Raw genomic sequence first — 13,069 nt, forward strand, 5'->3', positions numbered from 1 at the left:
AAATAGCTTATCTTAATAAGTATGTCTGCCTTGAGCACTGTGCTCTTTTAAAGTATTATCTATGTCAGATCCAATTGATAATGGCAACTCAAAAGGATAGATGAGAAGCTTAGGGGGCAGTGAGTTTAAGTCAATGGTGGTAGAACAAACCAGAAGATGGTGAGAATGTTCACACAATTTGAAGATTCTAATCAATGTCATTGAGTTGTACACATAGAAATTGTTGTCTGTGTATATTTTCACCAAAAAAAGAGCTACGGCTGCTAACCAAAAGGTGGGCAGTTTGAATCCACCAGGTGCTCCTTGGAAACCCTACAGGGCAGTTCTACTCTGTCTTATAGCGTTACCATGAGTCGGAATCAACTCGACAGCAGCAGGTTTGGTTTTTTTGGTTTTGATTCAGGAGTCTGGAAACCCTGGTGGCATAGTGATTAAGTGCTACAGCTGCTAACCAAAGGGTTGGCAGTTCAAATCCACCAGGTGCTCCTTGGAAACTATGCGGCAGTTCTACTCTGTCCTGTAGGGTTACTATGAATCAGAATCGACTTGATGGCAATGGATTTGGTTTTGTTTTTGCCTTCAGGAGAGTACACTGCCCAGACCCATCTATATAACCTGTTTTCACTATCCTCTCATCCTGATACCTTCGGGTTGGCCCTGCCTGATTTGAATCGTATCTACTCACAATAAATACATTTTATTACACTAATTTTGGTGTTTCTGTGAAAACATTTCCATTTCTGACAGGATCTAAGAATGATTTCAAGGCATTTTAAAATTTTATGTATGTATTCTGGGAGAAACTCTCAAAGACATCTATATAAAAAAAATAAAAGTTAAAAATCAATAGATACTCTCTAAGGTCTCTTCTATGCAACTCTAAAATGATTTGAATCAACTACCCAAATAAACTCAAGGCCTTGAACTTAGACTCAGGTGAGCGTAATACTCAGGTCTTCACAAAAGTCCCCAGCCCAAGGAGGCCTTTCAAGCACCTGATCTAAGCCCCTCCCTCAACCACTCTGGAGCCCTCTGCCGTGTTTTACTTTTCTTGTAAAAATAAAATGTTACACTTATAATGTAACATTATATCTTACATTAGTTTATTGTCTGTCTTCCTTCCTCTAGGAGGTACACTTATAATGTAACATTATATCTTACATTAGTTTATTGTCTGTCTTCCTTCCTCTAGGACGTACACTCCATGAGGGTCTTTTTGTTTTGTTTAACGCTGGATTTATTCTCAGTGCCTAGCGCAATGCCTGGCACATATTCAGTGCTCGAAAAGAAAAATTTGTTGAATGAATTATTTTTCTTAAATCTATAAAATGAAGCACATCAGAGCAAAAGCTCAAATACATTATTTTTCTGTTCTAAAAATCCGGGGGCCTGCTATGAGCCAGGCACTCTACTAAGCAATTTACAAGCAATTTATTACAAGTTTTCCAATTTGTAGAGCCTTTTATAAAATAATACATCCCTGAAAAGAAGCCAGGCATTACAGAAAAAGTCACTTTATCAGGATGTGAGTGCTAGATCTGCCACTATCTTGTGGGGTCTGCTTAGACAAGCCACTATGCCCCTAAGAACTCAGCTTCCACATCTGTATCCATCAATGGGGCAAGTACTATCCCCATTATAAACAGAGTAAATGTGGAGATAGAAGTACTTTAGTATGTTGGAAGCGACATACAAATGTTTAATATAAGTGATATGGTGGAGTTCCTGTAGATTGTTTCCGGAGAGATTTGCTGTAAGCTGTTGGGAGAATTCAAGAGATCAGGGAATAGCTGTGCAATGTCTTCTCACACAGGGCCAAAACATTCCAGGAACAGGTGGAGCCCCACAAAATGCTTAGAAACCAGTCACCAACTGACCCAACTGACTGTCAGTCAAAACTCTGGTGCCCTTTAGCCAATGTTCTTTCTGTACCTAGTTTAACGAGGGGTATTAAAAAATTATATATAATTTCTGGACCTTCCAGAAGATTTTGTTCATATGTCCTTAAAATATATGATGGTGAGGATTAAAACCACTATGGTTTCAAATTAGTTTCCATCGCGTGTATTTAAAAGATTGATGTGCTCTACCCATGCTCTTTTTCTGTAAAATGTCCCTGTCTACCAAAAAGCAACCCTTAAATTGGCCTACTAAAGGCCTTTGCCCTTATAGTTGATGTGTTAGCACCCCAACACCAGTGATCTTCAAATGGAGATATACAGTTTGAGGGCCTTTTTTTAAAGCAAGAAGGGCATAGTTGATGATTTCCAGGTGGTCAACTAACCCTTGCCTAAAAGCATGTGGTGTAAACAGTTAATATGATTGGTTGCTAATCAAAAAGTTGGAGATTTGAGTCCACCCAGAGGCACCTCAAAAGAAAGGCCTGGCAATCTACTTCCAAAAATTTAGCCACTGAAAGCCCTATAGAGCACAGTTCTACTCTGATACACGTGAGGTCACCATGAGCCAGAAACAACTCCCTAGTAACTGGTTTTAACATCCTGCTGGTTCTTTCGTCATTTCCTCTCCTCCTTTTTCTCATTCATCCTTCTCCCACATTACAAAAGAAAGGTAAACATTCCACTTCTCAGGAGTCTGCTCATGGGACATTGTCTTGAGGTATAAAAATCTCCAGAGCACCAAACAGAGGTCCACTTTGAAATATCTACAGGCTATAGATGTTGAGAAAGTGAATGACTTTCAGGACTGAGAAAAAAATCTTTTTAGGAGTAAGGCGAATGTTTCCATTTCTTTGCTTTGAACACTGGAGGAGGACTTAGGCAATAGAAACTAAAAATCATTTTTGCGATCAATCATCAGTTAATTTTTGGCATATAACTCAGGAGTTTAAAAAATAGAGTAGAATTAGGCTCTCTTCATTCCCATCTACTATGTAGCAAGATTTCTTAACAATATTTCTTAAAAAGGAGCACTAGCTTTAGGCCCTCATTTGTTCTAAGTAGGTAGAACCAAACAAAACAAAACCCAGTGCTGTCAAGTCGATTCTGACTCATAGGTAGAACAGGTATTATTTTTTCCAGTTCATGTTTAAGGGGATAAAATCATTTGTCCAATACCACACGCAGCAGTTTTGGGAAGCATGCTACACGCCAGGCTTAAGAGCAGGTAAACAAGGGAGACAAGATCTTTGCTTCCACAAAACTTATATTCTGGTAGGGTGGAGGGACGAGAACAAAGCAAGCAAATAAACCAAGGTACTATGAAAGAGTATAATGGGGATAGGTGTAGGGTACTTGAGCTAAGGTGGTCAGAGAAGGCTTCTCTGAGAGGGTCCCATTTGAGCTGACTTTTCATCTATGAGAAGGAGTCAGGGAAATTCATAAAGAAAGGGCATTCCAGGCAGTTGCTGTTAGGTGCTGTTAAGTCAGTTCTGACTCATAGCGACCCTGTGTACAACAGAACAAAACACTGCCCAGTTCTGGGCCACCCTCATAATCGTTGTTATGCTTCAGCCCATTGTTGCATCTACTGTGTCAGTCCATCTCATTGAGGGTCTTTCTTTTTCACTGACCCTCTACTTTACCAAGCTTGAGGTCCTTCTCCAGGGACTGGCCCCTCCTAATAACATCTCAAAAGTATGTGAGATGAAGTCTCATCATCCTTGCTTCTAAGGAGCATTCTGGCTGTACTTTTTCCAAGACAGATTTCTTCTTTCTTTTGGCAGTCTGTATATTCAATATTCTTCGCTGACACCATAATTCAAATGCATCAATTCTTCTTCTGTCTTCCTTATTCATTGCCCAGCTTTTGCATGTATGAGGTGACTGAAAACTCCATGGCTTAGGTCAGGTTCACCTTAGTCCTTAAAGTGACATCTTTGCTTTTAACACTTTAAAGAGGTCTTTTGCAGCAGATTTGCCCAATGCAATAATACCTATACTATCTACTTCTTAGAACAAAGGAGGGATTAAAGCTAGTGCTCCTTTTTAAGTGTAAGTCCTTATGAAATCTTGCTGCATACTAGGTGGGAATGAAGGGAGCATAATTCTATTTTATTTTTTAATTCCAGTCAGAGAGAACAACAATGAAGTTGCTGAGTAGGGAACTAGGTTAGTGTGTCCCTGAGGGAGGAATTCCAAATACCAAGGCAAGTGGAAAGCAAGAGGAAGTTCAAGTTACAAGGGTAATTTGGTGGGATGAAAGTGAAAAACCTCTGGCCCCTCCAGACAGCCCTGGTATAGCACAAACTCTCCAGGTAGCCTGCGACCACCACACATAACACTGTGCCTCTGAGAGACTGCATTATGACTCACAACGCTTTTGGAAGACAAGTCATTGCTCAGTCAAGGACTGCCTATTTCAGCATTGAAATAGGGCCAGGAGCATACTCATTTAGTTTTGCCTAGAGAGATGAGCTTAAAAAATTTTTTATATGAACAGAACTAATCTTAAATTTATCCACTCAGAGCAAGAAACAACCTGCAGTCCAATGGCTGACAGATTGTCTCCAGAAGCTCAGTCATGCCATATTATGCTACATGGGAGCAGAGCCTCCTCTGCCTCCATCAAGGCTGTTACAAGATTAAGAGAGAACACAATTCCCAACAGGCTTCCCCATTAGCTCAGCTGGACAGGGCAAGGAGAAGTGATACCTAATGTGCCAAGCTGGTTTCTGGTTTAAGCAAACCTGAAACCCCCGGGGGCAGTGGATGTTGAGGCTGCCCACTGGTACCCTGTGGGCCTCACAAGCACTGTGAGGTAGGCCATCTCAGGCACGGTAGTCCAGCCAGCCCTCCAGAACACACGGCCCAGGTCTCCCAATCTGTCGTCATTTTGCATTGCTGCTTTATAGGCTGCCTATTCTTCTGTCAGAGTCTCTGGGAGGTGCAAACGGTTAATGTGCTTGGCTGCTAACCAAAAGGTTGGAAATTTGAGTCCACCCAGAGGCACCTCAGAAGAAAGGTCTGGTAATCTACTTCCAAAAAATCATCCATAGAAAACTCTATGGAGCACGGCTCTACTCTGACACACGTGGGGTCATCATGAGTGGGAATCAACTTGATGGCAACTGGTACAGGTATTCTTCTGACAATGGTCCTTCATTTGGCCCCCATTCAGCCAAACAGCCTCAAATTCCACCTTGATAAGAGTGATGCACATCGACCCTTCATCCTCCCTGAAAAGAATCCCATTTTACAACCAATCTTCTCAGACTAAGTATCAAAAAAGTATCTGTATTTAAAGATAGACTGTATAGCATAAATAAACTGTAAAAGAATTACATAAATTATTCCTGAACTATTTAGCCCCTTTCAGAGTATCACAATGAGAAGTTATATACACTCACTGTAAAGACTGCCCCAAACATTATGAAATGCTCCTTTGGAAAGGTTTTGGAAACCTTTGGCACATTCTGGTCCTTGCCTACATGTCTAAGCTCATATCAAACAATATTCCTCCTTCCTTTCTTCACTTCACCCACAATGCCTTACCACACACTCTCCACACCACAGGACCTTAGCACATGCTTCCCTTCCTAACGACTTTCACAGTTGCAATTTTGCATTTCCTTGCAGTAATTGATTCACCAATCTCCCTCAGTAACCTGCAACCTCCATGAGGGCAGGGACCATGCGCATTTTTGTTTACCATTGCATCCCCAGGACCTAGCACAGTAAACAGTAGGCACTTAGTAAACAGCTGCTGAAATACATGCTCAGTACCATAAAATGTTTTTTTTCAGCTTCTGAGAGTGGATCAATTCAAATCAAGCCTGAGGAAGGTAAATCATCAGGCCAACATAATCTGTTTTTGATCAGAGGCAGGAAAGATTTCGCTGCTATTTGGGTTATAAACTTATTTTGGAGACAATTCTCAAAAAGTTTGACTGGCAATTTAACAACACTCAGTTGAATATGTATGATGATTGTCATGGATTGAATTGCATCCCCCCAAAATATGTGTGAACTTGGTCAGGCCATGATTCTCAGTATTGTGTAGTTGTCTTCCATTTTGTGATTGTAATTTTATGTTAAAGAGGATTAGGGTGGGATTTGTAACACCCTTACCAGGTCACATCCCTGATCCAATGTACAGGGAGTTTCCCTGGAGTGTGGCCTGCACCACCTTTTATCTCGCAAGAGATAAAAAGGAAAGGGAAGCAAGGGGTTGGGAGGGGGGGACCTCCTACCACCAAGAAAGCAGTGCCAGGAGCAGAGTGCATCCTTTGAGCCCAAGGTCCCTGCAGGAGAAGCTCCTAGTCTGGGGGATGATTGATGAAAAGGCCGATAGAGAGAAAAAGCCTTCCCCTGGACCTGATGCCCTGAATTTGGACTTTTAGCCTACTTTACTGTGAAAAATATATTTCCCTTTGTTAAAGTCAACCACTCGTGGTATTTCTGTTAGAGCAGCACTAGATGGCTAAGACAGTGATTATCTAATTTTAACTTTTTCAAAAATGAGTCCATTTTTTAAAAGAATAATACAGATTTGGTCAAATTAAAAAGAAAAAAGAAGATATCACTGTATCAGGTACAGTATTAATCACTTTATATACATTATTTCATTAATCTTCATACTCAATTATTACCTACGTTTACAGATGAGGAAACTAAGACTGAGAGAGGCTGAGTTTGCATACTGAGCAAGTGGCAGAGCCAGGATTCGTATTCAGGCCTATTTGATTTCAAGAGCCATGTTTTTAATCTGGGTCATGTTTTTAAGCTAAGAAATAAATGCAGACATTGAGCAATAATGTGTTGCTCCTTGCCACTCAAACCTCCCATTTCCCTACCATGAAAAAGGTACAAGAACAAGTCTGGTACCACCAGTTCAGACAAATGTCCAAGAGTTTTAAGGTAAGAGTTTAAGAGCCCAATGATTTGGTAGCAGGGAAACTAGACAATCCACAAAAAGGAAATAAGGAGGAATACAAAGTAACATTTACTGAAGGTTTATTTTAAGCCAGATACAGTATTAGATGCTTTACCATGCAATATTTCTTTAAATCTTAAGAATCCGGTGAGATAGGTGATATTAGTCAAGAAAAAAGAAGTTTAGAATAACTGTGGTGTTCGGCTACCTCAATGTTCATTTCTACCTCTCTTTTTTTTTTTCTTCCTCAGGATGAGAACTCCCACTTTATAGCTGGGTGCAAAGCTGCCTACAGTAAAGACAATATTCCCCAGTTTCTACTGCAGTGAGGTGAGGCCATGTCACTAAGTTCTGGCCAATGAGATGTAAGAGGAAGTGTTGTATGACAGCTTCCACGAAACTTCCTTAAGAGACCATAGGCTCTTGCCGCCCCCTTACCCCAAATCTTTTTCTCTTTCTTCGTTCCTCTGTTCCTGCTACTTGAAACTTAGATGGGATGGATGAAGCTCCACCTTGGACAATGTGGATAAGAGCCTTATCTTATGTATGGTGGAACAAAAAGGGGAAACCCACCGAGGTTTCAGAAGACTGTGGAACCATCATACCAGCCCTGGATTGTTTCTCTACAAATTTTTTCTACATTTGAGGGAAAAACAAACATCATCTTGCTTAAACCATTGTTCTTTGCGGTCCCTGTAACTGACAGCTAATCATAACTAATCCAGTAATTTATCCAAAGTAACAGCACAGGGTTCAAACCCAGGCCCATTGGTCTGGAAAGTCCACGCTTTTTAAGTAAAAGCCTGAAGAACTTGTGCTTATAATTTGCAATATATTGTGGGGTGGTGGGGAGTGCTTCAAATGCTGAAATGGCATTTGCTGAGGAAAAGAAGGAAGTTTCAAATCTGCATACCCAAGAAAGAATCAAAAGAAATATGTTACTCAACAATAAAGAATTTAGTCTCCGTAAGAGAGGCCCAGAGGAAGATCTCAGTCACGTGCGTGGAGCTGGAAAGAGAATCACAAGCTGTGTAGCTGACAGCTTCTGTGAGAGATGCTGTTGGCCAAACAGTAGACACAGCAGAATGGAGCCATGGAGGATGGCCACAGGATGAGACAGACAAGAAGGAAGAATTACAAGGCACTCTGAAATCAGAGAAGCCAGAGATGAAGTTCAAGGAGGAACAGTCTGGAGTGGAACACGCACAATCACGTGACCAATATCAAAGACAGTAGAAAGCTCAGAAAGGCAAAAATGAAAGGTCAAGGCTGAAATTCTGACAACTCATTTTTATCCATTTCCTTTACATGGGTTCACAACCACATGGGAGGGGTGAACTTAAATTGTGCTGAAATTGAGTGGAATCCTAAATGAAAGGAAGCCGTAGAACAGGGAGTCTGTTAATACCCTTTGTGCAATTTTTAAATGAACAGTGGTGATAAGAACTTAGGAGTGAGATTCAGTGATTGCGGTTACACCTAATTTTATTTAAGATTAATCTTAATGATGCAAAAGAAGAAAAACAGATTATTATAGCTGCCATAGGGCATTACTTTTAACCTCAGAGAAAACAAAGTCATATTAAAGGCACGTAGGAAAGTTTAGAAAATAAAGATGGGAAATGCAATGAAAGTAGGCAACAGCAATAAAAGAAAAAGCAGCAATATGACAGCAGACACAAAACAAATTAGAACGCATTTTACAATTGCTTAAAGAAATTCTGCACTATCCATGAGCCTCCCAAGTTCCATCTGGGTGGTCACAGGTCTAATTTTTTTGTCAGAGCTTCCAGTATACCTGAGTCAAGACAGCACTGAGGGACATTCTACACAAAAGGCAAAGCAAACCATTCCTCCAAGTCTGGGGTGACATGATGGAGTCAGAATGCATTAGTTCCTGATAGTATTAGCATATGCTGGAAGGATGCTAGAAAAGAGAAATAAAAATGAAATATGGGAAATCGACTTGTGAGGCATTAAATGGAAATCATGGATTGGATTAAACAGTCTATTTTTGTATGGACAGTAGAAAACCAAAAGGTAAGATAAAAATACTCAGATGCCATGAAAAGGATTGAAAATTAAAGTAAAAAACAACTTGAGTCTAAAAAAAAACAAAATTTGGGTTAAAGCAAGAATCTTTGAAATATTAAAATGTCCCCCTTCAACTTCAGAAACAAAACAAAACAAAAATGACAAATATCAAGTCACTGCCAATCTCATAGGTCAGAAGCAGAGGAAGTGTTTTAGGAAAACAACCACACAGATTAATACAAGAAAACTTGGAGGATGGTCTTTTCCACATTTTATTGATTGTGGCAGTTTTCCTTTTAATTAATGTTGGCAATTTCATTTTGAGGACCCTAAAGACTGAACCAGCAATGGGGAACACTGGGAGAGGCAAGAAAGTACCTTTTTTTTTTTTCCTTAAATTTTACTGTGCTTTAGGGGAAAGTTTACAGGGCATATTAGTTTCTCATTCAAAAATTTATACACAAATTGTTTAGTGACACTGGCTGCAATCCCCGCAACCTGTCAGCACTCTCCCCCTTTTCACCCTGGGTTCCCTGTTTCCATTTGTCCAGGTTTTCCTGTCCCTTCCTGCCTTCTCGTCTTTGCTTTTGGGCAGAAGTTGCCCATTTAGTCTTGTATACTTGGTTGAACTAAGAAGCATGTTTCTCAAATGTGTTACTGTTTGCTTTATAGGCCTATCTAATCTTTGGCCGAAAAGTGAACTTGGGAAGTAGCTTCAGTTCTGAGTTAGAAGCTTCATAGTCTCAAGGGTTCCTCCAGTTTCTGTCAGACCAGTAGGTCTGGTCTTTTTCGTGAATTTGAATTTTGTTCTACATTTTTCTCCCACTCTGTCCGGGACCCTCTATTGTGATCCCTGTCAGAAGAAAGAATCTTAAAAAAGCAAATCTTAACTACACCCATTGTCATCAAGTCGATTCCGACTCATAATGACCCTGATAGGACTGAGTAGAACCGCCTCAAAGAGTTTCCAAGGAGCGCCTGGTGGATTTGAACTGCTGAGCTTTTCATTAGCAGTCAAGCTCTTAACCACTACACCACCAGGGTTTCCAAATCTTAACTAGTCAAATAAAATCACTTAAAATGGAGAAAATATTCATGTTAGGCTGGACATGTTGGAACACCTTTTCAATTGCAGAAAAACAGAACCAGTTTCAAAAAAGTAATAAACTTAATTTTAACAGAATTTTTTTTTCTGTAACAAAAACTTTTTTTTGGATTGTAGGTATAAGAAAAAAGACGCCATGATTCATCTGTACACTCAGTGTTAACTTTGCCCCCTTCACTACCTGAACTAAGAGCCCTCTTTTTAGCTAAGAGAAATGTCAGACCTGTTAGAGCTTATATCCTTAAATCACACAGGCCCAATTATCCAGAGGATTAACTGTCATTTTATATTCTCTTCAAGAGTGGAACTGCTGACTACGCAGCCAGGGGCAAAGGAAAATCACCTCTGCACCAACAACCGAAAGGGCATTCTGGGTTCTCAGGAGGTGTAAACTGAACACATCGAGGGTATTGGAATTGTTAAAATAACTATACTGCAGTTTGACTTTTGCGTACTTCAACCTTACACTTAAGTTTAGGAGATGGAACAATCCGATAAAGACACATGGCATTTTCTCTCCCGTTGTAAAGCACTGAACAAACTGCCTATTTTAAGTTGGTTATATATTTATGGAAACCCTGGTGGTGTAGTGGTTAAGTGCTACGGCTGCTACCCAAAAGGTCAGTGGTTCGTATCCTCCAGGTGCTCCTTGGAAACTCTATCGGGCAGTTCTACTCCGTCCTATAGGGTCGCTATGAGTCGGAATCGACTCGAGGGCAGTGGGTTTGGTTTTTTGTTTTCTTTTTTTTTATATATATATTTATAGGAAATCCTGGTGGCTTAGGGGTTAAGTGCTATGGCTGCTAACCAAAGGGTCGGCAGTTCGAATCTGCCAGTCGCTCCTTGGAAACTCTATGGGGCCAGTTCTACTCTGTCCTATAGGGTCGCTATGAATCAGAATCGACTCGACGGCACTGGGTTTCGTTTTTTTTTCAAATATATTTATCATTTAAAATTTTCATACTGATCTTTTTTACAGAGTATATTTTGAGCTTTTTGGTAAGGTGAAGTTTATCCAAGTAAGTTAAGGCATAGTTTTTTTAAATTTAGGTTTGGCCCTTTTTTGGCGGCGGGGGGGGGTGGTTGGGGAGAATCTTTTTCTTTCTGACCACAAAGAAAAGTCCTCCACAAATGTCATCTGATCAAAGGCAACCTTTATGGACTTTGGGAAGTCAGTTGAGGACACAATGGAAGAGCCAACACCAAGCCCCACCCTTCGGACCTCTCAGCACCTGCTCTACTGCAGCCCCGGAGGAGGGAACTCTTGAGCTTCTCTCTTTAAAAGGGTATCGGTTGCCCTCTTCTCCCTCAAACAAATTAACGTCGAACACCTCCATCAAAATGCAGGCAAACAACGAGTAACCAAGGAGCAAATGATGTTTGCCAGCAAACAGCTACCAGGGCAGGGGGCAAAAAACGACCAAACGAGGATGTCCTCGGGGCGCGGAGGGGGGGGGTAGGTTCTGCTCACCTGGGAAGGGCAAGCCTCTAGCCTGGGAAACCAGAATATCTTTCCCCGTACCAGCACCAGGACTCACATTCAGATGCCGCGCCTCAACTGCTAAGGTAAAGAGAGAACCGCCTCGACGCGGCCACCCACTCCTCTTGCCCCAGATGACCCCAGCACCCAGAATAGGTCCTCTCAGGGGTAACAACCCGTCACTCCCAGAGACAAGAAAGCAGCGAAGCCGCGGCTCATCGCTCCACTCGGGCACCTGCCCACAGGCGAGGTGCGGACAGGTAACCGCACCTGCTCGGCCAACCCCACCTGCTGCGTCCCCTTACCGGGTCCTCCTCCTCCACCACTTCGGTCGTCTTGGCTCCTCCTCCGTAAGCGGGGGGCGTTACGCTCCGACCTACCTGCACGACTCCAGCCCCGGGTGCCAGCGCTGCCTGCGGGGTGCGCCCCGCGCCGCTAGGGCGCCCCAGCGGCGGCCCCCGCGCCCGCACTTTCCCGGCTGCCGGCTGCTGCGGGCTCAGCGGGAAGCCCAGCGCTGCCTGGCTCACCGCCTCCGACCGGATCCATTGTGACGCGGCGGGTTCCGCCAGCCAATGAGGGCGCGGCGGCGCGAACCGCTGACTGAGTTCGCGGGTGCAGGAGGAGGGGACTGGGCGGAGGCAGGAGGCGGAGGCAGGAGGCGGAGACGCCCCGGCGGCAGTGGTGCTGGTGGTAGCGGAGGAGGAGGAAGAGGCTGCGGCCACTTCGGTAGCTGTTCTTGCTGTTAATTTTGCAGCAGCCCTGGCCGGAGCGTTTGCCCGGTTTAGGGGCTGCGGGGCCTGGTGACTCACCCCTCGCTGCTGGAGACAAAGCACAGCTGCCATCTCCGCGGAGCGCGCCATGTGCCCGCCCTGGCTCACTCGCCCAGCCTCTGGTCGGCAGGCAGCAGTGCAAAGCTACATCTCGCGGGGGTGCTGGACAGAGCGGGGGCTGTTTTCAAGAGACCGGAGGAAGGGAGAGAGGTTTGGGCTGTTCCCGAAGCGCGCCGCGCAAGTGACTTTGAAAGTATGGCATGTCTGTGTCGAGCCCCCGCCTTCTCACGAGTGCATTCTTGAGTAACTTCTTATTTACATAACGTGTGTTGGGCCCTAAGGGAAAGCTCGGTTGAGCACGCGGGAACCTACCTCGTACAAGAAATTCCTTTACCTTTTTTTACACTACATGCTTAGAAAGGTTGCAGGGCGAGCCCCTATGCCATGGTGTTTATAGCTTAACAAAACTAAGTGGCTTCAGTAAGAATTCTGGACCTCCGATACCAGCCTCTCCAATGGTGAGGAAACAACATGGTAGAGGGACCATGCCTATGCTCATACCCAGGGTTTTCACTAAGAAACTAAACACCCCATCTCCTGCCCCACGCTTTTAGTGAAAAGTAGCAATGCGCTTTACAAACCAAACTGTTCCAAATCCAGCACTCAAGAGAACTTAGTATTTTTATCATTCTCATCCACTCCCCACTGTCTCATTCACCTTCTGTCTTAACTCATTCTCTTTGCCCAGGCTATCATCTCCAACACAATGATTCAATTAGTCGAAATTTATATCTCTGAGTTGCCATGGTGATCACATCACCATTAAAAGAAAAAAAAAAAGTTTGT

The 13,069-nt window shown here is 42.9% G+C and overlaps 1 protein-coding gene across 8 annotated transcripts in view; it reads right to left on the reverse strand.

The window, feature by feature from the left end:
* Positions 1–11,901, reverse strand: part of LRRC8B (leucine rich repeat containing 8 VRAC subunit B) — an 89,480-nt gene extending 77,579 nt beyond the window's left edge. For 5 of the 8 annotated variants that reach the window (XM_003418439.4, XM_023558439.2, XM_023558437.2 and 2 more), the window contains exon 1: positions 11,759–11,859. The gene's annotated coding sequence lies outside the window, so the exon portion shown is untranslated. Of the gene's footprint in view, positions 1–11,758 lie in introns of all 8 variants that reach the window. The other 3 variants (XM_023558438.2, XM_064282335.1, XM_023558443.2) reach the window with 3 other exon arrangements.
* Positions 11,902–13,069: the final 1,168 nt, after the last annotated feature.

The sequence above is a fragment of the Loxodonta africana genome, chromosome 3 (genome assembly GCF_030014295.1).
Source record: "Loxodonta africana isolate mLoxAfr1 chromosome 3, mLoxAfr1.hap2, whole genome shotgun sequence".
In the NCBI taxonomy this organism is placed as follows: domain Eukaryota; kingdom Metazoa; phylum Chordata; class Mammalia; order Proboscidea; family Elephantidae; genus Loxodonta; species Loxodonta africana.